General features: G+C 33.6%; 1 protein-coding gene and 1 long non-coding RNA gene across 2 annotated transcripts in view; one reads left to right on the forward strand and one right to left on the reverse strand.

Moving 5' to 3' along the window:
• Positions 1-27,500, reverse strand: part of LOC106884508 (uncharacterized) — a 718,976-nt gene that overhangs the window by 627,228 nt on the left and 64,248 nt on the right. The gene's annotated exons all lie outside the window — the stretch shown is intronic.
• Positions 1-27,500, forward strand: part of LOC149136035 (uncharacterized) — a 97,144-nt gene that overhangs the window by 34,369 nt on the left and 35,275 nt on the right. Inside the window, exon 2 of the long non-coding RNA XR_016241477.1 lies at positions 26,934-27,007. This is a non-coding gene — a long non-coding RNA (uncharacterized LOC149136035). The remainder of the gene's footprint in view (positions 1-26,933; positions 27,008-27,500) is intronic.

Below are 27,500 nucleotides of genomic sequence, written 5' to 3' on the forward strand. Positions count from 1 at the left end.
ATGACTAATGTGTGTGTTTGTGTGCATGTGTATGTGTGTGTGATGGGTGTATATATGTATAGATATCTGTATGCATGTATATATGTATATATGTGTACATATTACATGTACATCTATATATATATATACATCTACACATATGTATACATATACATGTATGTATAGATCTATATATATATATACATATACGTGTACATCTATATGTATACATATACATCTCTCTCTCTCTCTCTCTCTCTCTTTCTCTCTTTCTCTCTTTCTCTCTCTCTCTCTCTCTCTGAAAGTATCTGTCATTACAGTATCGAAATGGTGTGCATATACATGTATATGTATACATATACATCTCTCTCTCTCTCTCTCTCTTTCTCTCTTTCTCTCTTTGTGAAAGTATCTGTCATTACAGTATCGAAATGTGATTGTTTCAGTTAGTGGAATAGTTTCATTTTTAAAGTGAAAGTATTTGACATGAGTGTTTTTGTGTCACTTTTGACACTTAATACGTAAATAGTGGAGGAGATATTATGTTGCCGTGTGCTCGAACTCTGCAAGAAGTTAATAATTTTTTTTGACTAAAACACAACTGGAACCCTATGTAAGGCATGTGTCAAATTTGAATGAAATTGGTTGCGTAGTTCTCGAGTTTTAGGGATTCACACAGACAGACAGACACACAGACAGACAGACAGACACACACACATTCTCATTTATATATATATAGATTATATAATTTCTCACGCAGAAAAATTTTTCATATAATATGATCCAAAACGGAATAGTACTGAAACAACAGAAAATATTAAACTTCTAAATTGACTCATACTCTCCACCCCCCACACACACTCATATAGCAAATCCCTTGCACATTACGGTCTCGGATCCGAGGAATTGTAGAGTCGGTTTCTCAAATTGCATGTTCCATACCTGAACAGTATTCCAACATTCCGCTTTAAAAGGACAATATTTCTTCGCAGTGTTTCCCATTTACTGCTAAGTGGACAGGAACAGCGTGAACTGAAATCTTTTGGTAAAAAACTTGACGCACAAAGTTCCGGTCACGATTTCCGACAAAGGGCTTTGCTGGAGGGATAAATGAACCCCAGACAACTTGCATGAGAATGTGCTGTCGCGCAATGAATGGCACCGATCGCTGAAACTCGTAATTCTAACAATTGAAGAGAAACAACAGAGAGAATGTGAAAGAGCTCACGACGAACGTCACTTCTTCGTTGCGTCATGTAGTTTTATCTGTAGTAGGTGTCATCGCCGCTGCATCACAAGAACAGGCCTTGTAGCTCACGTGCGAGCCTGCAAGAGATGATTACTGAATATCGTCGACTTACGACGGATAGCCGAAGAAGATTAATGCATGTATGTTTGTATGTATACGTACCTATATGGTATGTTTGTATGCATGTGTACATCACGACATACAGAAAATATAAGAAACTGTTAGGTTTCGAGTGGGAATTTAAGAAAATGTTAGACCTCGCTACTCAGAGAAGCAAATTTCAACATAAATCCATAAAGCGGGAGCTCCAGACTAGATGAGTGTAATACAATTATTACAATAAGCAACACCAATAATCCTTTCTACTATAAGCACAAGACCTGAAACTGGGGGAGGGGGTAGTTAATTACATCCACCCCAGTACTCAACTGGTATTTTTCTTGATTGACCTCAAATAGATAAAAAGCAAAGTCGACTTCGGCGGAATTTGAACTCAGAGCTTATAGCGACGGATGACATCCCGCTAAGCATTTCTTCCGGCGTGCTAAGAAACACTAATAATAAAAGATATAAATGAATGGAGAAAAGGGGGCATATAAGGGAAAAACTGTGTTAGACAAAAATATATGGAATGTAGCAGGTATACTTTTAAATTATTCATAATATATTATATGCTAAAGCCATTAAAACACAAATTGTGTTAAAGTATTCAGTACAAAATACAAAATATGTATAAAACACAAGGCTGCGCATCAGGCTATTCGAATGTGTGTGGGAATTTACAAGCTTGTAGGCTATTAAAAAACAGAATGAGATTTGCATTCAAAAAAATTGCAAAGCGATTAAATCTTAAACATAGAAAAGAGGCAAAGTTGCGTGTGAAAGATAAGTACATATAAGCATATATTAGTAAATCTTTGGAGATCTTTGGTCCTAAAGAGGATGAGAGGGGATATAAAAGAAAATGTTCTGACAGCATATTGCAAATGCGGATAGATTAGGACGGTATCGATTAAGGAGGCTTATAAAGGGCCAGAATGTACTTAGCGAAGATTTCATATGAAGATAAATGTTTAGATCTCAAATTCCAGCAGCTTAGAATATTTTCTGTGTGATTAGAACGACGCACATACTCAATCACATACAAGCACCCTCTCCATCTCTTTCTCCCCCCCCCCCTCTCTCTCTCTCTCTCTCTCTCTCTCTCTTTCTCTTCACATATATATATATATATATATATATATATATATATATACATATATATATATATATATATACATACATACATACATATATATATATATATATATATATATATATATATATATATATATATATATATATATATATATATATATACATACACAAGTGTACGAGTGACTCAATTGTTTCCAAGATGGCCGAAAAATTGTCGATATTGGCGAACGTTCTGGGAGACCCACAACCAGCAGAACTGAGAGAAACATCACAGATGTGCGTGCAGCTGTGAGTGGAAATCGTCGAATCACTATCCGTGAGTTATCAGAGAATGTGCAGATTTCTTACGATTCAATTCAATCCATTATCACTGAAGATTTGGGTATGAGACACGTGTCTGCCAAGTTTGTGCTAAAACTGCTTTCAACTGACCAAAATGACACTCGGGTTTCAGTTGTACAATATTTTTTTGATTGTATCTAGAATGACGAATACTTTTTGAAAACTTTGCGTAGGCCTCTGAGCAAGTGTCGCCAAGCATTTGAAAAAAATTGGTGCAGATTCTCTGCTAAATTTTCTCTGTCATGTTCAATGCGATAATCACACGCCACACACGTTCCTTCTAACCACTGTTGAAAACAGCAGAAGTGAGCTAGGACGTTAAAACATAGTGAGCATGCACAGCGGAGCTCAGATCAATCTGTGCCAAGTGGATTTTCTCTGCATGCTTTAGCTTCGTTACTGCGGCAAGAGTTCGGGTATTTATTGATCAGACCACGTATATATATATATATATATATATATATATATATATATATATATATATATATATATATATATATATATATATATATATATATATATATATATATATATATATATATATATATATACATATAAATATATATATATATGCATATATATGTGTGTGTATATATATATATATATATGATTTAAATACAACGTGTAATTCCTTCTAAATGTATTGAGTGCCCTTTCCTTTCGTTTGTCCACTCGTTCATGTTTATATCTTATTTTACTTTTATTTTTTTTACTTGTTTGTGTCATTTGACTGCGGCCAGGCACCACCTTAAAGGTCTCCATTCGCTTAATACTGACAGAAGAGAGAAAACTTTTGGCATTTATATAATCTCACTTTATTTCTTATAGTACTGAATTAGTGTTAACATATATGTAGCTATCTTAATTGAAATGTAATTCTTCGGTCGTCTTTTGAATGTTCACAGCATCTACAGTACGAGAAATATTGGCGTAAATTCTACACGCACACACACACACACGTATATATATATATATATATATATATATATATATATATATATATATATATATATATATATATATATATATACGTGGTCTGATCAATAAATACCCGAACTCTTGCCGCAGTAACGAAGCTAAAGCATGCAGAGAAAAGCCACTTGGCACAGATTGATCTGAGCTCCGCTGTGCATGCTCACTATGTTTTAACGTCCTAGCTCACTTCTGCTGTTTTCAACAGTGGTTAGAAGGAACGTGTGTGGCGTGTGATTATCGCATTGAACATGACAGAGAAAATTTAGCAGAGAATCTGCACCAATTTTTTTCAAATGCTTGGCGACACTTGCTCAGAGGCCTACGCAAAGTTTTCAAAAAGTATTCGTCATTCTAGATACAATCAAAAAAATATTGTACAACTGAAACCCGAGTGTCATTTTGGTCAGTTGAAAGCAGTTTTAGCACAAACTTGGCAGACACGTGTCTCATACCCAAATCTTCAGTGATAATGGATTGAATTGAATCGTAAGAAATCTGCACATTCTCTGATAACTCACGGATAGTGATTCGACGATTTCCACTCACAGCTGCACGCACATCTGTGATGTTTCTCTCAGTTCTGCTGGTTGTGGGTCTCCCAGAACGTTCGCCAATATGGACAATTTTTCGGCCATCTTGGAAACAATTGAGTCACTCGTACACTTGTGTGTGGCACCCCTCTCCATACGCTTTCTGCAACTTTGCGTAGGTCTCACCATGACGACTTTCTCTGTCATGTTCAATGTGATGATCACACACTAAACGCGTTCCTTCCAAGCACTACCGTAAACAACGGAAGTGAGCTAGAAAATTAAAACTTAATGCGCATGCACAGCAGAGTTGAAGGTCAATCTTTGCCAAGCAGCTTTACACTGCCTGCTTTAGCTTCACTGCTATGGTAAGAATAAGGATACTTCTTGATCAGACTTCGTATATACATGCATCATCAGAAGGGGATAACAATTCACTGATCACAAATACGGAGAGATTTGGTGTCGTTTGATGTCAAGGAGTTGTCTGTCTGTCTACCTCTCCACAAGTCTGATCTCTGTTTCTTTGTGCGTGAGTGTTCATGTTGAACTGTTAAACCCTACACATTTTCTCTCTCTCCGTTATATATATATATATATATATATATATATATATATATATAAACAAATAGTAAATGAGTATATGCATATGTATGTATATGTACGTTTTCCATTCATTAGACAGAGGGTGTAATTGTGGCAAAATAGTTATAAAATAATTAATTAGAACACGCATATCCTTTTATAGGTTCTTTTAGTTTTCAGCATTAAGTTAAATACTTTCTTCTAAAATTACTACCATTGCAACACTCATGTATCTGTTTTCTGTCAGCCTGTCTGTCATCATCAATGTATATATGTGTGTATGATGTATGTGTATATGCATGTATTATGTATATATGTGATAGTGTATCTCTTTGTGAAATATTTTAGAAGAATTTAGTGGTTTAAATATATTGGCTTTTTCTTGCTCTCGCGATTCTTTTATTCTTCGATCCATCCCACTCTCGATTATTAAGCGCACGCAGCACACACACACAGATGTACACACACACACAGACACACACACACACACACACACGCAAGCACAAACACACAGAAACACACACACACCTACACGCGCGCAGAAAACACACACACGCACACACAAACACACACACACAACATACATACACCCCCACCCCCACCACCACACACACTTATAAAAACTTATATCGCTTATATAAGCATATATCAAGAGTTTATGTGTGCGTGTGTTTGAGTGGGCAGCTTTGTGAATGCCTGCAAGTAGAGTCATTTTGAATTATATTTATCAAATGCGCATGGGAAATGAAAGTTTGCTGCTCTTAAATCTGACGTCATAGCAATGTGGGCTATATGTAGGCAACCTTGTCACTATTAAGATGGGAATGAAGATTGTTTTGTTTTTGACCTGTATGTATGTAAGCATGCATGTATTTGCGTGTGTACGTCCTCATATATGTACGAATAATTGTATATCTTCTGTCTCTCCCTCTCTCTCCCTCTCTCTCTCTATATATATAGGTATATATATTTATATCCCCACATATCTATGTATCTATCTAGCCATTGAGCTACCAAATATTCTTAGCTATATAGATAATTTCTCATGGGATGGTATCTTGATATATATATGTATATGTATATATATATAGTCTGAACTCTTGCCTCGAAACTAAAATTCACTCAAAAAGATTGTCAGATAGATAGACATCTATAAAAATATCTAGCAAATTCTCTGAAGCTTATAAAAGTAAATATGATGAAAAATTCTGATTATACGTATATGCACATACAAATATTTGCGTGTGCAAGTACTTTTCTGTGATTTCATACAGTTGTCCTTCCCGCCATCTTCGTTCCTTTCTTACTGTATTTTTTTGTCCGTATGTGTCTTCTTTTGTCCGCCTCTCTCTGTCCAACACAAGCTAGTTCTCTGTCCAACACCCACGCTAGTTCTCACACACACATGTGTGTGAATATGTGTGTGTATGTGTATAACAGAAAAGATACATATAGTTTAACTATGCCTAATGTGCTGTAGGTTTACAGCTTGATATAATAGTTGTTCATCATGGCGATATTGAGGAACACCTACATACATACATAGATACATGCATGCATACATATATACACACACACACACACACACACATATATATATGTGTGTATATGGGTGAATGTATAATCTATGATTATATTTGTTTTCATCATAGCTTATATCACATTATTTCTACTGTGGTCTGTAATGAAGCATGTTATAAAAAATTGCAATGACTTATGGTGGAAAATAATTTGCATAGAATGTAGTAATATTCTCATAAAATCTGTCAAGCTAGGACAAGAGATAATACAAGGCTATATCAATGATATATATATATTCTTTTATTCTTTTACTTGTTTCAATCATTTGACTGGAGCCATGCTGGAGTAGAGTCTTTTAGTCGAAGAAATCGACCCCTGGACTTATTCTTTGTAAGCCTGGCACTTATTTTATTGGTTTTTTCTGCTGAAACGCTATGTTGCGGGGATGTAAACATACCAACATAGGTTGTCAAACGAAGAGGTGGTGGTAGAGGATATAAACAAACACAAAGACACACAAATAAACATATACATATATATATATATATATATATACGACGGACTTCTTTCAGTTTTTGTCCACCATATTTGCTCACAAGGTTTTGGTCGGTTCGAGGCTACAGCAGAATACACTTGCTCAAGGTGTCACGTAGTAGGAATGAACCTGGAACCATGTGGTCGGGAAGCAAGCTTAGTACCACACAGCCACGCCTGTGGTTATATATATCTATAAGAGTAAATGTAATGACAAGCAAGTTAGGTAAGTCGATATACAAAAAATATTAAATACTTTTAATACAAAAAATATACATATGTATGCATATAAAAAAGTCCGACTTAAACAGAATAGAAATTATATCAGGAATTAAAGGAGCTGAGGAAGAGTTTTACGAGTCTAACAGCTGTTTCTGGGGCTTTGCTGGTCCAAAATAATGACTGTAACTTAATTCCATCATCGGATAACACCAGCCTCTGTCTTCAGAGAAGAATTTTACATTTTAGGTGCCGACAGAATGGAGTTCAAAGATGGAAACAGAAACAAATTCTCTAATTCCTGATATCATCTCTATTCTGTGTAAGTCGGACTTTTTTTAAATGTATACATATGCACATTTTTTTGTATTAAATGTATTTGATATTTTTTGCCTAACTTACTTGTCCTTACCTTTAATCCTCTACCTGCTCATGTTCAAATCTCTTGTGGACTACGAAGTCTATTCTATACAGAGAATACATGTCTCTAATCTATATATATATATATATATATATATATATATATATATATATATATATATATATATATATATATATATATATACATATATACGTACATAGATATATACATACACACACTCACACGAACACACACACGCACATTCACATATATATACTTAGTTGATTGACAAGGTTAAAGTTGATTTCATGCAAAAATATCTCAGCATTTATCTAGCCTACTAGAACGGTGGTACTCGACTCCATCTTGAATGAGAATACACTCGACTGCAAGGGATTTTGGGATAAAAAAATTATGGTAGGTAGCTAACTAATAAAGAAATATTAATCCACCAATATCGTTTAGCAGTCATTCTCACTGTTCAATATTAGCGTATGTATGTATGTATACATATAATTATATATATGTATAATGTAAATACATATAGCTAACACGTAGCATATAATTTAAATTCATAAATGTCATATTTAATAGTTAAGAAACAAGCCATATTAGGACGAGGTCAACTGATTACCATATGATACTAGATGCATTTATTATTTTAAAATGAATCATTTTTTGTTACATTAACCAAGACTTTTCAGAATGTTATGCACTTCAAAATGCTTACAATGTACATACTGTAAATTGTAAGTTGATTTATATTGCTACATAAACAGTACCAACAAGATATGCATGGTTTATCGTATTAACCGTGATATTTTAATGCTGAATTTTAATTGCAACTAATTAAGTTGTGTTGGTCGATGTTTAATTTATATCATTTGAATTAATCGTGTGAAGTATCATGGCATATGATGTCTTTGTTTCTATTCTTTTTATATAAGTACGTGAATTTCATTTATCTGCACTTGGTCTACTGATCTGCCAGAACATTTCCCCAAAATAACAATTTGATATTTTGTGAAAATACAGCACGCTAGTCCAGTAAATAACCGAACATTCACATAAGTCCAATAATTGATCGAATATTCGTCTCGTATTGAGATTCAATATTTGCTTGTGATGAACAATTGTTAAGCAAATCGGAAATACAATCATTTTTCTTACATAAGCCGTATTACATCTATTAAATTTTATAGCATAATATAAAATGGTTGATATACTGATAAATACAATGTAGTAAATATCATTGATGCTAGAATTAAATAATATATTGAGAGTAAATCGATCACATTTTTGACGGTTGGAGAGATTTTTGAGAAATACAATTGTCTTTCTTTGAATTACTGTAAGTGTTTGTTCAAGTGTCATTAAAGCGCTGTCATTTCTTCAAGTGTCGTGGAAATCAAAGCATCATTGATATCATGGATTGCATTGTATCATGTAGATATTATTGGGCCGTCTCTCTATAGCGTCATTTTGTAAAATAGCCTAATATAATTAATTCCAACATAGCACTTTCTTGCGTTTTGTTTGTTAGTTTATAATCCAGCAATATAGCATCTGTGATCGCGAATCTGCAGCATTTGATAGTTTGCATTTAAATATCTTTGTCGGATAATACTGTTTTATATGTTTAACATTACTTGTGGTTTCTCAATTATTTATTTAAGCCTATTTCCAAAGAGAGAGAGAAGGTTACGAAAATAAAAGAAATCGCTGCCGTTACAGCAACACCTAAGGACGGCGTAATAATAGGATGTAAACTAATATTTATGCAATAAGATCGTTGAAAGGAGATGCAGGATAACAGAATGGAACTGCTAAGCCTCATGAGTATTTGTGAGAGATATACAATAAGAGGAACCATCATAATAATTACAAAAATCATAGATAGTTGTCATTCATCAGCTGTAAATGTGTAACCCTGACAAGGAGAAAACTTATGACCAGAAGGAATGAGGGCCTATTCGACTGGCCATTGGGATGGCATCACTCAAGTGCTAAAACGATGCAAAGCGCATTGTGACTAGTGATGCATAACAAAATTCGATAGTCTGGGTGATCACGATATATATATATATATATATATATATATATATATATATATATATATATATATATACACATACAAATTGAGAGAATTCATCAGGTAAAGTCCAGGTCACATATGTTCTCCTTGCTAGCAAGTGCGGGGAAGTAAAAGTCATTCTACGAGGGATACTGCACTAACTTCTCATCAGCCTAAGATACCTTAGAGTTATATAAAGATTATACTGTCATTATATATATGTATTACCCAAGAAGGACTTCAGTTTGAACAATTTTCATGATGTTTCATATTTAGATGGTCTTGTTAAATTCATTCTGCTGTTAGACATATATAAATCTTGGAATTAAATGGTTTTGATTTACTGCCAAATGACTTTTGACCAACCCTGTATGAATATATATATATATATATATATATATATAATAAAGTAAAGTTGTGGAATACCGTACGAGTGGAAATTTTCAAACTTTCTTTCATATATATATATATATATATATATATATATATGTATGTGTTTATATATGTTTGTATGTATGTATGTATGTATGTATGTATATATCTATATATCTATATATATATATATATATATATATATATATATATATATATATATATATAGAGAGAGAGAGAGAGAGAGAGAGAGAGAGAGAGACTCACACACACCTAAATTTGTGTATCAATACTTTTACATTTGAATGTGGAAAGAAACTGAAAAAAATTTATTTTATGCCCATTATTATAGAAGAAGATATTATATGTCTCACTACACTGAATATGGGTGAAGTGGAAGATATACTGCGCCAATAACTCCATTAATCTGTGCGTTAAACATTTTAATTTATACAATTAAATTTAATAGATCTAATGACACTTATATAGGGCAAATGTGATTACGTTCGAATAACATACCAACTGTTCATCGCCAACAAATATTGTAACCCTCTACCCGAAAAATATAAATCATATACTGGGGTTATGTACGTAAATGCATCTACAAAATAATTATCATATTGTAGAAACGTTCTCGCAGAACGATAGACCAAGTGTGGATAAAAGAAGAAAACGTACTTAATATGATATAGAAGCAAAGTCTTAATTAAATATGATATGTCACGTGAATAAAATAAACAATGTAAATTATACATCAACTAGAAGAAATAAGTTAATTAGTTGTAACTAAACTTGAAAATTTCGAAATACAATTACATCTTTTGAGATGCAATAAACTAAATATCTTCATACAATTTTACTTTATGCAACCATATAAATACAGCTTCCATTAACACCATTTAATCTGTAGATACTTTTTGAAGTTCACGATATTCTGAAACGTCTGGGTTAGTGTAACTACAAAATAATTCTTTCTAAAATCCTAGAAGTGCATTTTCACACTCGTTTATATTTTTAAATATGTCAACTTTTGCTGAAGAATTTTATTTTCAGTGTGTGATTTTCTCTCTTATGCTTAGAAACACATATACACTTAAGCATACATACGTATTTTGTATGTAAGCATGTATGTATATGTATTATGTACCTCTAACTATGACTGCAAAACACACATATATATGATTAAGATTTTATGTTTTACTTTACCGGCTTCTTCGGCCAAGTAGGTTTATGCGTAATTTAGAGCCCTGATCATCTCACAATTGTTAATACAACTGACCCACGAAACATATAGCCTTACGCCATTTCTGTATGTTTTGTCCTTTTCCATAAATTTATTAACAATATTTGATTACAATCACGCACACGCGTACATATACACATATATGAGCTATGATAAGAGACACAGACAGAAATGGACAGATACGTAGATACATAGAAAGAATAATGATCTTACAACTCATTGATTATGAATAGCAGAAGGCAAATAGATGAAAGAATAATTGTTAAAGAATTAGATTCAAATGACTAGTAAATAGAAGACTGAGCAGAAATATAAATGCATGTAAATATACAGAGAAACCATAACCTTATAGATTTTTCCAAAGTCCCCCCACCATCTGTTCTCTTCTTTTACTGCAATTATATGTATGCATGCATATATATATATATATATATATATATATATATATATATATATATATATATATATATATATATATATATATATATATATATACATGGAATTAGACAGATATAAATAAACAGATAGGAAGATAGATACTCATGCCGTTAGATCTACAGTTAATTAGACTTATAATAGTTGGGTTACTTATAAAAGTAAAACAAAGAAATAACAAATACACAAATATACAACGGTAAATAAGCAGAAAAAATACAATTATATATAAAAACGTAGACATATAGACAGATAGTTAACTGTCCGAAAACTGATATTTTGCTTCTTTCCTTCATCTCCTCCCTCTGTCTGGTTACATTGCTGCTAGGAATATAACGTCACAATTCTCACGAAGTGGCAAATCTCTGTAATATTCTAATTGCAGATTCGCAACTTCGGGAAAAAATGACAATAATCATGAAACTTCTGTTGCTGCTGTCCATCTCCTGCCATCAAACTTCCTTTGTCATCCTTCTTGTCATTGTTGTTGTTGTTGCTGTTGTTATTGCTGCTGGTGGTATTGTTCTTGTTTTTGATGAAATGGTATCACATATACAAAAATAATTTCATAGAAAGATATCACAAGCAGAAAAAAAGAATAACGATGATGACATACACATGCACAAACACAAACACACACACACACACACACACACACACACACACACACACACACACACACAAACACAGACACACACACACAAGAAAAAAAAAACACTCTCATACTTGCAAACACAAAAAAACACACATTTACGCATGTCTATCTATTTATCTATCTATGTATATCTATGCCTCTCTATATAAATATGTGTGCGTGTGTGTATGTATGTGTTTGTTGTATGTGTGTGAATGTATGTAAGTGTGCATGTTTCTGTGCGTAGTATTTTGCATCGAAGAGAACGAGATCTCAAACGATTACATGCGTATTTATACTGAATACGTTCAGATAGGTTTGGAAGCAAAATATGTTGGTCACTGTACCTATATGTACAATAATGCGATAAGCATAAATTGCGTCCGAACCTGCCTGGACGTACTCAGTATAAATATGCATGTAATGGTTTGAGATCTCGCTGTACACGATGCAAGATACACAATACTGTGTCATGCAGAATACTTATGCAAATGACAGTCATTATATGTCTCAGTGTATGTGTATGCGCGCGTGTGTGCGTGTGTGTACATGCATATATTCACTTATTTATGTAAATACCATACATGGGATATACACAGTAATTTATAAATACATAATATATACATAATCATACGTACAGACACACAAGCACACACGCACACTCATGCACATATATGAATGTAAATGTTAGAGAAAACTGTTGCTACCGTGTCATGTATTTGACAGACAATATTTAATGCTAACTTAGGGCGGCGAACTGGAAGAATCATTAACTCATTTGAAATATTTTTATTGCGAAAGGCGGTGAGCTGTCAGACACGTTAGCACGCCGGGCGAAATGCTTAGCGGTATTTCGTCTATCTTTAGGATCTCAGTTCAAATTCCGCCGAGGTCGACTTTACTTTTGATCCTTTGGAGGTGGATAAATTAAGTACCAGTTGCGTACTGTGGATCGATCTTATCGACTGGACCCTCCCCCAAAATTTCGAGCCGTGTGCCAAGAGTAGAAAAGAATATTGCTAATTTGACGTCTGCTCTGTGACTTGATTTCACTTCAGTGTATCTCCGTTCACCTTGTCACTGAAACTACTCTTGCCGACGTTTCTCATCGCTTAGAGGGATGCACAATCCCTAACTCTCTTGGATTATATATATATATATATACATATATATATATATATATATATATATATATATATATATATATATATATATATATATATATATATATATATATATATATAAATGCAGGCTGGCACGCGAAAAGGTAGCTGTGTTCCGTAGCATGGTGTAAACGCAGAATTAAATCTACTTGTTTGCACGTACGTACACATTTACACTATCTTATGAAACAAAGGGCTACTTTTTTCCTGCGCCTCCAAATATGTATATATAACACGCAAACTATTTGACTATCCACTAGAAATGATCATGTTTCGTTCTAGAACAATCCAGATTTTAATATATTTACCAATAGCTATATAAACTCACAAGTCTTCGATCTGTCAATCTGGTACTAGTTTCGTAAGTTCAAGCGCGCGAAACTCTCGGGTCTTGAGTCACTCTGTTCTGCTAAATATCAGTAAAAATATACATGTGCATATATATATATTCCCATATACAATTGAAATTTCATTCTGTGTCATAATGTCATTTTGTGAAGGCACATGACTCAGTGGTTAGAGCGTCGGGCTCACAATCATGAGGTAGTGAGTTCGATTCCCGGACCATGCTGTGTGTTATGTTCTTGAGCAAAATACTTTTTTTCACACTGCTGGAGTTCACTCAGCTGCAGAAATGAGTTGCGACGTCACTGGTGCCAAGCCGTATAAGCCTTTGCCTTTCCCTTGGATAACAATGTTAGTGTTGAGAGGGGACCCTGGTGTGCATGAGCAACGGTTGGTCTTCCATAGAACAACCTTTCCCGGACTTGTGCCTCAGAGGGTAACTTTCTAGGTGTAATTCCATGGCCATTCGTAACCGAAGGGCGTCTCTACCCTAATGCTATGTTTCATAACAAGTTCGATACTAGAAAATTATACAAACGTATTCATTAGGCTTCATGGTATACGCAAAATTGAGTAAACTAATGGAAAATGAGGTACCAATTCCTTCGAAATATATCCGTCAGATATTGACAGATGTTCTACCTTAGTATCTCCCACGTATGCTTTGCGACAGATATGAGATCCTATTGCTTGTCATGTTCGTCCCCAAACAGTTATTATCACATATTAAACTCTGAGGCACTGATACGAACCCATGCACCCACGTACACACAAACGCATGTACCCATATACACACCGGTGTGCACTTATGTGTGTAGTGGGAGATGCGTGAAACGTGTGTTTGTGCGTGTGTGTGTTTGCGTGTGTTTATGTGCGTGTGTGTGCGTGCGTGCGCACACGTTGTGTCATATATGTAACTACATAATTAGATAATCCATATAATGTTTTCATGCACGCAAACGAATGGATATTATTGATTTGCAGTATACATACATACATATATACACGCATGCATGTATATATAGACGCATACTTATACACATATACACACGCACACTTATATATATATATATATATATATATATATATATATATAATGTACGTATATATGTATGCATTTCTGTATATATATTGTGCGTATGTATGTGAGCAAAGGGAGGGAGAAAGTGGGCACAGGAGGAGAGAAAGTGATAAAATAGCTATCATATGGAAATGACAATAGAGAAAAAATAATTGCATTAAGACATAAGCTAGTATGAGAAGTAAATTAGTTGATTAACGCTCAGAGAATATAGTCATTATTCTCACAGCCGTCAGCGTCGTACTGTCTCACTCATGATGTAATAATACATTTGCACAAACTTAATCATTAGATATTCCCCTTTGCCCCAACACAAGTTCCTGCTATATGAACTTAACAGGCTAATACCACGCTCTCCTGTTTATTTGTGTAATGTGCCATCTCTTTTCCGCTCTCCCTTCTCTCTCCCCCGTCCTATCGCTTCTTGCCTCTCACTGCCTCCTTCTCTTCCATCACTATGCAACTGTCAGTCTTGATATACATATACTTATATAGACAATGTTTACATATATTGCATCTATATCTGAAGGAAAGTACGCACACAAAAAGCAAATTCTTTTGTGAGAAGTAGGAAAGTGCTCAATACGTATTGTATCTTATAATTATCTGTATTTGACTGAGCCGTGTTCGGTTCAATGCATGTATATATAAACAGAAGCAAACATGCACGTGTATACATGTATGTATATATAATTTTTCAAATTAAACTCTGTAATCGTTACCAACGTAGCATAAGATTTCACCTCAAAAATCATTAATTAGATTCCTTAAGGATCGCTCTCATTGTTTATATATCCAAAGTTTCAAATTTATACATTTAAAAAAGAGAGATTCAACACCGGAGTTTTATATACATGTCTTCATTCAATGTAAACCTCCCCTACAAATTAGCGGAAGTAAACACACAAGGCCTCGTATTTAACGGAAAATGGTATAGTTTTTAAAAATTGATTTGTTCGATCGATTCATTATGTTTTCTTTTGTTTTTTTTTTGTTCTAATGAAAATCATTCCTGATGACGTGTGAGACGACTAATATATTTAACTTATTAATGGTTAAATATAGTTAAACACAGAAATGTTTACATTGAATGAAGACATGGATATAAAACTCCGGTGATGAATCTCTCTTTTTTAAATGTATAAATTTGCATGTATATATATATATATATATATATATATATATATATATATATATATATATATATGTATATATGCATGTATAAACGGTTAGTTTTAGAATGGTGGCAGCTGATGAAGGAAATGTTCACTATGTGGCCTGTGTGTTTTCTGTACCCTGTTTATCATTTTGTCCACGTTTTTTTTGCAACGTCCTGTACCCGGATATGCATCTATATATACATGTAGGTGTAGGTATGTACATACATGTACGTATATATGCATATACTCATTTATTATTGTATTATATATATTACACGTGCCTTCGGAGTCCTCAGCCACATACATGCTAATTTCACGTCCAAGCTGTTCCGCTGATTGGATCAACTGGAATGCTTGTTTTGGTAACCGATGGAATACCATTATATATATAGCATACCATGATAAACCATCAATATATCTACGCTAAACTGTCTACACTGTGAAAATATAATACTCATTCAAATTCATTTACCTTTTAGCTTCTTTACTTCCTAATTAATGACAGATATTTGATAGCAAACTTTTTCGATATTTTAACATTCAGTTAACACAAAATATTTTAATAAAGCCTGCATATTCTTTTTAACAGTTCCAATATTTTAAAAGCCATTAAGGGTACTAACCGGCAGATTCGTTAGCACACCGGACAAAATACTTAGCGGCATTTTGTCTGTCCTTACATTCTTTGTTCAATTACCACCGAGTTCGTCTGTCGTCCTCTCGATGTTGATAAAATAATTACCCACTTCCACGAAATTGCTCGCCTTGTGCCAAAATTTGAAACTATTGTTATTATTATTATTACTACTATTATTCTAAGGCGGCGAGCTGGAAGAATCGTTAGCATGCTGGACCGAATGCTTAGCAGTATTTCGCCCGTCGCTACGATCAGAGTTCAACTTCCGCTGAGGTCGACTTTGCCTTTCATCCTTTCGGGGTGGGTAAATTAAGTGCCAATGAAAGTCTGGGGTCGATATAATCGACTTAATCCCCTCCCCCAAGCTGCCCTTCTGGCAAAAATATTGATATCATTAATATTATTATTATTATTAGTAGTAGTAGTAGTAGTAGTTGTAGCAGTAGTAGTAGTAGTAGTAGTAGTAGCAGCAGTAGGAGCAGTTGTACGAAATATGCTTTTAACTAGGATTAGAAAAACATTTAAAAAACATTGAATCACAGTCATTAAGCTTCAGGAATTAGAAGACAGGCATCCTTAATTGACAGAACGGATTCAGTATTCAACAAAGAAGCAATTACCAACGACATAAAGAAAAACAAATGCAGTATTGTATACTTTGTAGTAGCAACAGCCCATGGCACGTCTTATGGCAGCCGGTAATCACATGAGATGTGACGACAAACAATAACAGGCATGAATAGCAGTAAATGTACATTTGAAACACGAAGCCAAACATTCAATGAGTTTTAGTAAATTTTATTAGAGGCGACGTTAGCAAGTAAAACAAATTTGACAGATTTTGTGCACATTAATTAAGTACATTATGTCAGATGGAATCATTAACATCGAATATTCAACGGACAATTGTTACAAATATGTTACAACCAGCTTTTAATCATGTTGACATGTCTACACGTGATATAGAAGAATGGATGAATGCCCTGCAATCTATAAATCAATCTATCTTTACATCTCGTAATCTTTCTCATTATATATATATATATATATATATATATATATATATATATATATATATATATGTATGTGTGCGTGTGTGTGTGTGTGTGTGTATCTATATACTTGCGTACATGTGTTGTATGTGCATGTTTGTGTGCACGTGTGTGTGTATCTATATCTATAATACATATCTAAATACGTTCACACAGACATCCATACACGCGTACACAGGGAAGCATATACGCACATATATCTGCATTCATGTTTTTCTTAAGACCGGCTAGTGTTTTGTGGCTATCACCGCACATGCGTACACATACGATCATACAGACCTACTTATATTTGGGTACTAATTTCCATAGGAGTCGATTTCAAAATGCACCCTGATAATATCCATTAAAACCTTCGAAATGGCTGCTCCAGCATGGCAACATGTTCGTGACTGAAATCAGTAAATGAATATATGCATATATGATTTAACCAACTTTGATAAAATCATCCCTGGAATTAAGGATTTTATACACAATGGATTGAAGGTTGCCTTTACAATGTAGCTGCTCATTACAACCCTGAAATAAAAATTGTTAACTCATATTACCAGCGCTGGTCATTGATATATACAGTAAAGTTAATCTAGTGAGTGGTTTAACACCACTACTTGGTCGTTAGGTATTATTAACCGAGTCCATTCTGTTGGGACGGTTCAGGCCAGGTTTCTGATCTGAATATAAATTCAAAACACTCACCAGTTCCAGTGGCTCTAGAAAAAGCCACGTTTCTAATCAAATGCAATCCGTAAACATAAACACAGAACATTAAAAAATTGTGATAAAGTATGACACTTATGATGTCTGGAAAGTCATGAACGCCACAGTTTGTGAGTTTTTAGATAAGTACGATCTTACTTTGTAGACTAACATGAACTGACGTACACTGACATAAACTAACCTCTTTGTGTAAATGTCTAGAATTCAGCTGAAATATTCGATAATCTCATGAGGATTATAGATTCCTGCACTGCGAGAAATTTCCTTGGAGATTCCCGACCGCGTTTACGGTATTATCTCTTGGAAAATATATTCCTTTCTAATCCTATCTCCATTCCTCTGTGTCTATGTATATACAAACACACATTCACATATAGACTTATACAAAAACACACGGGCGCGCACACACACTCTTATACTCACACATAGACACATGAAAAACACATATAAATGAATGATGGATTCCGTCTATCTATCTATCTATCTATCTATCTATCTATCTATCTGTGTATCTGTCTGTCTGTCTGTCTGTTCGTCCATCTGTCTGTATGCGTGTCTATCAGTTATGTAGCTTAAAGTGTTCGCATCTAATCTGAAATGCGTTGAAAGCGTGTTGCATTCTTTTAAACGGGTTCCATACCAATCGCTTTGCTAATGGGAGACTTTTAAATTCATGTTCTCTGTTTAAAATGCTACCCTTGATATAAATTACATTCAGTTTTGATACAAATAAATTTGAAAGAATTTGAAAATTTTTACTTTACCACTACGTTCATTTTCCAGAAAAATAGATGTTATTTGAGACTTTTTAAGTGGTTACTTGAATAAAATTGAAGTTGTCTCTCCTAGTGAAGCTCGTTTAATTAACAGATATTTTATTTCACCTTCTATAACTCATTATATACATTGTACTCCATTAACATATGCTTAAATTTCTTCCCTATAAACAGATTAAAATCAAGTTTCTATCGTCATCATTGTGATGTGTCTTTCTGGTTGATTTGATAAAAACTTTCTTCTACCCCTCACCGGTCAAGTAACCATATAAATGCTCTTACAATTGTGAATATAGAGAGTGAGCCAAAAGTCACGTACCAAAATATTTAACTTTAATTTCTATGGCGTTATTCGTTCTGAGTTCAAATTCCGCCGAGGTCGACTTTGTGTTTCATCCTTTCGGGGTTAATGAATTAAGTACTAGTTGCGTACTGGGGTCGATCTAATCGAGTGACCCACTCCCCTAAAATTTCGGGCCTTGTGTCTAGAGTAGAAAAACATTTCTATGGCGTTATTATTTTTCGTTTGGCAAAGCAGCGAACTGGCAGAAACGTTAGTACGCCGGGCGAAATGCTTAGCGGTATTTCGTTTATCTTTAGGTTCTAAGTTCAAATTCCGCCGAAGTCGACTTTACCTTTCGGGGTCGATGAATTAAGTACCAGTTGTATACTGGGGTCGATCTAATCTACTGGTCCCCTCCCCCAAATTTTCGGTCCTCGAGTAGAAAAGATTATTTTTCATTTTGTTTATCATGTATAATTACTCGTTTTCATCATTATTTTATCCATTTTATTCAATTTCAGAGAAATTGAAACATATTTTTGACAATTTCGGGGTGTATTGAACTTATTTTGGCCCACCCTGTAGATGTAGATGTTAGTAGTATATGTGGCAGACAATGAATGTCGACGTGGGCTTTGCAATAATTTTTTCCATAATATTAACCTAACATTTTAGAGAAATGTCTTGCTAAAACATCGTCATATACAAACAGTGATAAAGGGGATTATTTTTATCATAATTGTATATATCAACATATGTTTAAGTGGAAAATATGTTTCTCTTACAAACAGCAGGACTGTCTGTTTTACTGACTAATGTTTTGTGTGATTTTTTTAATATCGCAAAAATTGATAGATTCAAGTGGTACAAGGAACGGCATTCAATAAATCGAAATATATTTACAGCAGAATTAAATCGTTCACTACTCATATTATCTTGCGCTATCTTCTAGTCTCTTCGTCTTTATCAATTTCTTTTCATCACACAGTCTCTTGTACTAAAGCGGAACCATTTATGTCTACGTTTTTCGGTGTCGTGCGAGGAAAAGAAATAAACTTAGACCAAAATTTAAACAGGTTTTATTTTTCCTTACTTTGAGTTCGATAGAACACTGATGACAGGAAAGAAAAACAACATAATGAAGACTGGGAACAAGAGGAAAATATTGAAAGCAGTGGAACAAAGAAGGCAGTGTAGGAAAATGTAGAAAGGAATTTATTTATGTATTATGTTCGTAGTTAATTTTTGATATTTCTAGTGAAATGTACGTATGTCATTACGTTTGCATGAATTCTTTCTACGTGATTTCATATTTTTCATAAACAGTAGTTGAGACAGAGTAATTCGTTAAATTTTTAGCTTACTTGTGCAAACTATAGATATTAGTATTGCTATTGAGTATTTAAATTTTGATAGTATGCCTATGCGTTTCGGTGTTTGTGAACTCCGGATTGTCTTCATACACTTGTTGATGATGTTAATTTCTTCTTCTTCTTCTTCTTCTTCTTCTTCTTCTTCTTCTTCTTCTTCTTCTTCTTCTTCTTCTTCTTCTTCTTCTTCTTCTTCTTCTTCTTCTTCTTCTTCTTCTTCTTCTTCTTCTTCGTTTATCTTTCTCACCTAAGGAGCTTGTCTTTGTGATACTTACAGAATGGTCTCATTTATGTTCCTCTTAATTTCACTTGTCTGATCAAATTCTTTAAAATTGATAGTGAATAACAAAAATATTGACGACAACCACAGCGAAAGCAACAACAACAACAACAAAAACAACAGACCCCTCGACGACAAAATTAACAGGAAAACTAACAAATGACAACGTCCATAGCAAAAAAAAAAAATGCAGCATTCAATAAAATCTTGAAAGAAGAACGAATACTCTAACAAAACAAAGCGAACAACAATTACAGACTAAAATATACTCTGCAAAATTAAATACTCAAAGATATAAAAAAAGTTAACTGAAAAACACCTCCACCGCACCCCCAACACACGGGAAACCACTAAACACGATGCGTCGACTACTCCTATCACTACCATCGTCATCACCACCACTATTAAATCCATGCCGAACAGCGCTGAAACTCACACTACCACTACTATCTCCATCACCAAAATCACTAAAACATTCACCATTGTAGCGCGACTGAAATATCACAAAAAATAAGTTTAAATCATCAATAACATCAATTCAACAACAAAAGCAATAATCATGACAATTTCAAATGAAACACAGTAGGCAACAGACGAAAAGCAACAACATTAAGAACTGGAATAAGAAAATCTTTACTGATGAAAATAACGACATTATGGAGGAAAACGATGAATCGTGGACGTAGGAGCCACACTGAACCGAACAAGAAGAGCAAGGCTTGCACTAAAATATCAACGCTAGCAATAACTGTAACAGCAATAACAATAAGAAAAATACAAAAGAAAAGGGAAAGGAGAAAAAGAAGTAAAAGATGAAGAGAAAATCAAGTAAAATTCGAAGGAAAAGCAAGAAGGAAAATATTGCAGAAAAATAAAGAGTGGTGGTTTATCGACAGACAAACATGTCTCAGGAACGACAACGATCAAGGAAAGAATTATAGGGAGAGAAGGAGAGAGATAGTGAGAAAAAGGAGAGGAAGAAAGAAATAGAAGTGAGAGAGATTTTGTGTCAGCGTAAGAGGGAAGAAGAGGTAAGAAAGATGTTATGTTAGAGGTGAGAAGCAGAATAAGATTATAAGTATAGAGACAGAGTGATTAATCTGAAAGATACTGAAAGAGAGAGGGAGTTTAAAAAATGCGATTGGCAAACAAAGAACGAGTGCATGACAAAAAGGAGGAGAAGGAGGAGGAGGAGGGGAGAAAGAAAAAGGGACGAAATTAGGTCTAGTGATTCGAGGGAAAAGAAGAAAACGACGGTGACTTATGAGAAGAGGATGCACGAAGAATTAAAGAGTTAAAATGATGAAATAATCAGCCCATAGACAGACAGAAGAAAAGGAAAGAAGATATGAATAAATATGTATATGTATACACCCATACGTACATAAATGCATATACAAACATATACGCATACATGCCTATGTGTGTGTATTGTATGTATGCATATATATATATATATATATATATATATATATATATATATATATATATATATATATATATATATATATATATTATATATATATATACATACATACATACATATATATATATATATATATATATATATATATATATATATATATATATATATATATATATATATATATATATATATATATATATATATATATACATCTATATATATATACATATATATATATACTTAGATATATATGTATGTATATATATCATATGTATATATATATATATATATACATATGCATGAATATGCACACACAAACATACACACTTATATACTCACACACATATATACTCACATACACACACACACATATACATGTATACATTTATGGATGCATGTGTGACGGAAAAGTATCTATGGTTCACCCCATCATTAGTGCGTATTTCATAGGTACGCACGCAAGAAGTATAAGTTTGTAATACTTCAGGCAATATTATGGAATAATGTAAAAATTTGGTGGGATGCTTGAAGTCGCAATAGCTGTTCATTTAAAATGTGCTCCCATTGGTTCTGGCTAGTTACTTATTCACGATGATTCCAGATTCTTATGCCAAAATACTCCAAAATACTCAATCTACGATAACCCACGACGTGGCCTATTATTGTTCAATAATGGCTGTATGATATGAGCTAGCTCTTCACTTTCAAATCTGTACAACTCCGTATATATTTAACCTTATATTTTTAACCATATGTATTTAACCGAACCCACGATTACCAGATCGGCAGTACCACACTCTAATGGCTAGACCACTTTCGTATTATTAAAAATGCTAGATATGTTACATGCAGATCCTTTCTTGGTGGCAGTAATTGCAGAATACTTACAATCATTGGTTAAGAAACGTCGTTCGTTGCTTTTAGTTTTGAAACATTGAATCAAAAAGTTTACTATACCCATTAAAATATGGGATAAATTTATCAAAACTCTTTCGTGTAATTTGAAAGCATTTAAGAGCCTTGTAATTGGATTTCCAGAATTTTAAAATAAATATGTGGAATTTTCTATGTTCTATAATTTCAATAAGTGGCAGTGTTGAAGGAAACATCCTTTAGAATATTTCTCCTATCATTCTTTTGAATACTGCCTTGCAGTGTTAGGGTTGATCAGATTTAAACCTCCGTACATAAGCAGAACGAAAGATAACGAAACATCACCAACAACGTTGTCAGATGCTCTGCCGATTCTGCTACCAACAATTTTCAATAAAAAAAGAAATTAGAACAGAGCTATTTTCCATAATATTCCGATTAATAATTGTGTTGGGAGGATTAAATGTTTAACGTCTGAATCGAAACGGGGAAAATTTGAAGTTACTATTAAATGGAAAATCGTTTTCATGTACACTACACTATTAATAAACAAGTAACCTTAGCTACAATATTATTGTGTCGTATTCTTGCAACATATTTCTCGCAAAGCAACATGGATAATGTATGATAAGGACAATGTTCTCATGAACAGTAAGTGAATATTAAGCAGATGAAGTTTGGGAAACAATTTGTATGATGTATTTTTGCCAACTTCTTTTAACAACGACTGTTTATTTTCTTTCCCTTTCATTTCACATTATTTTACATCAATCAGACCAGCTGTGTTTAGAATTATTGTTAAATGAATCAAAAAATCTAGAAGTTCTATAGTAATTGTAAACTAGATCTTTGAAACTTTCTCCAAACAATTGCACCTGTGTCCAACCTCTGGTGTAGTTTACCCAAACAAAACCGCCTGGATGCAAGGTAAAACACTAGCCTTGTTTTTCTTTTTTGTTATCTGCATACATACTTACGCATGCACGCACGCACACACACACACACACACACACACATACACACACACACACACACACACACACACTCACACACAAACAAATTCACACAAGCAAACACACATACACACTAAACAAAGCCGCTTTCGAATTGGTAAGACAGGAGGATACAAAGCGAAACGTAGCGTCTCATTGTTGCATGTATTTATGTATATGTGCGTATGTTTGCGCGAGTGTGGTGTATGCACAAACACATTTATCATATTTATATAAGAAGAAATTGTTGAACATTAAGCATAGAATTCATAGATCATTTATAACTAATAGTAGAAGTTTACTCTTTCCGTCTAATCTTTTACTTTATAAAGCTATGAAGCAGTCTACAGGTCATATGAATATTGTTGAGCTCTCCTGCAAAATACAACATACTAAATCAAGAGTAAAGCATCCTGTAGTTTACTATTTTATCTTATAATTTTGCTGAAATATGTGTGTGTATGAGTATCTATATTTTTGTAATTTAGTAATCCGTTCAGGAAGCTATGTTACCATAGTAATTTTCAAAATCTTCACCGCCATAATTATTATAATAATTATCAAAAACTCGTTTCTTTAGGCATACCGTACATCTAACCTTCGTACGTTTAAATCAAAAATACAAAGGCAAATATATACAACAAATTTAATAATGTGGATGCTAGCAGAAGTGACGTAATAATAAATGAAAGAATTTTGATTATTGTTTAATTATTGGTGAGAACAAATATTATTTAAATTTACCAATTCTGGTAAAAAAAAAAAAAAATAAGGGCAGATGAAACAATCAAAATATTAATTAATAATTGTAATTAATTATATATGGAATGTAGTTGTGACTGAAACTACTTCTGTGAGTGAGAGTCACAACAATATCCATACACCATACACATACATGCATGCATACACACACACACACACATATATATATATATATATATATATATATATATATATATATATATATATATATATATATATATATATATATATAGATAGATAGATAGATAGATAGATAGATAGATAAATAGATACATAGATACATACATACATACATACATACATACATACATACACAGATGCATACATGCGTACATTATATATATATACTGGTAATAACCTGTGTATCTATACACAGCACTGCTTAACTGCTTACTGCTGCTACCCCGTAATTTGCTTACGGTGAGTCGCCTATTAGCGCTACCAGTCATTGCACGATGACAAGGATATTATAAGAGAGACAATGACAATCTCTCCTACCAACTCGCAGCGCACCATGTCCGATTTCTGTGGCTGGGGAAGGGTTTACCGCTCCGAAATACTTGCATCCTACAATCTGGCAGTTGGCGCTGCCATCTGAGACTGGTGTATTTATACCGTATGTCTACAGCGAGAAAAAGAAACAGAAGGAATGGCTTTCTTAAGCGTTGGAATATGCCCCATGCATATTTGAACTCGTAATAACATTGTACTTATACACATCACTGCTTAGCGCTCCCACCGCGTAACCCTGTAATATACTTAGATAAGTTTCGGCCAGAATTGGGTCAGGCCATGTCTAAATTAAATGCTCTGCCCGCGTACTATAGTGTTTGAAGTGCCGTACAAATATTGTTTGTCAAGAAAAATGGAGGCCGGAAGAATTTTGGAGACGCTCTATTTTAATCGTCATCATTTTGAATTTAATTCTTATCATGAAAAGTTTGTTTAAACGAACGAAAGTACTAATAATAAAGAATTATGCAAACTCCTGACCGCCTCCTTTTTCTCGAAATATGGAGTAGAAAAACAGCCGACAACTGATGTAGGGTCGTTCTTTATGTTGCTTGTCTTGTTTTTCATTTGTTTCTTTCGTTCTTGGCAAAACAATGTTCGTATTCCATGTTTTCGTATTTCGTATTTCCCCTGTACCCATATATGCATATGTACATACATATATACGTAAGTGTGTATATATGCATATATATATATTATTTATATTATATTATATTATATTGTATATATATATATGTATATATATATATATATATATATATATATATATATATATATATATATATATATATATATATATATATATATATATATATATATATATATATATATACGGGTATGTTGATGCAGACAGGAAAAATAGAACTGAAAATATGAGCGTGTGTATACCTTTTATCAATATTTTGCGGACGTAAGAGAGAGCTTCAAGATCCGAGAATTTCGTGCGTTGGTACTTATGAAAGAGATTAGTGCCAACGCACGAAACGTTCCGACCGTAAGTCACTGCGTTACCTCTAAATATTGGCACACAGAGACGTATGTATTTGGGTCTTAGTAGATCTGTTGAACGTAACATAGTATAAGTGTGAGGACTTATACTAGAATAAATCGAGAGGTATATGTGAGTTTTCGGATGAACACAGAGAGTATAGCTAATGTGTTGTTTTTTTTTTACTAACTCTATAAGCACACTGCGTGCTTCCATTGGAAACTTTAAATCCGATAATATATTTCTATAATTATTCAGTCTTTTACAGAATTCAGTCATTTGGTTTCGGCATGATGGTGAACCACTTTGAAGAGGGTTTTGTTGATTATCTAATCGCCTCAGGTATATTGGCAAGTACTCATTCTTATAAATATTGTACGAAAATAAAGTCAAAATCGATCGTGATTAAGTCGAGGTGAAGGATATGAAATGAAACATGCTATTTATAGACAATATCTAGAGTTAAAACAAAACCCTACAAAACTTTGGAAAACAGTCGGAGTGATTTTTTTTTCTTCTGACTATGACAGTATTTTACATGAAATCACGTTATTTACATGTCTATTAAGAACGAGGTTGGCTTAAAATAGGCAAGTGTATTATTTTAGTACAATATGATTTTGAAAATGTTTACGGACTTTGATTTTATTAACGGCACTAATTGTCAAATTTGCGTTATGATATGTAAATCGAAAGCGCACTGCCAGTGTAGTGTATTTGGTCTGCAATGCTTGTCAAGAGCAGGGCTCTTTAGTCCTAAGGCGCACAATGTTCCTAAAGGTCAATGTGTGCGTGTGTGTGTATGTGTGTGTATGCTTTTGTGCGTCAAACCTAA

Source organism: Octopus bimaculoides, chromosome 4 (assembly GCF_046866305.1).
Source record: "Octopus bimaculoides isolate indiv1 chromosome 4, ASM4686630v1, whole genome shotgun sequence".
Lineage (NCBI taxonomy): Eukaryota > Metazoa > Mollusca > Cephalopoda > Octopoda > Octopodidae > Octopus > Octopus bimaculoides.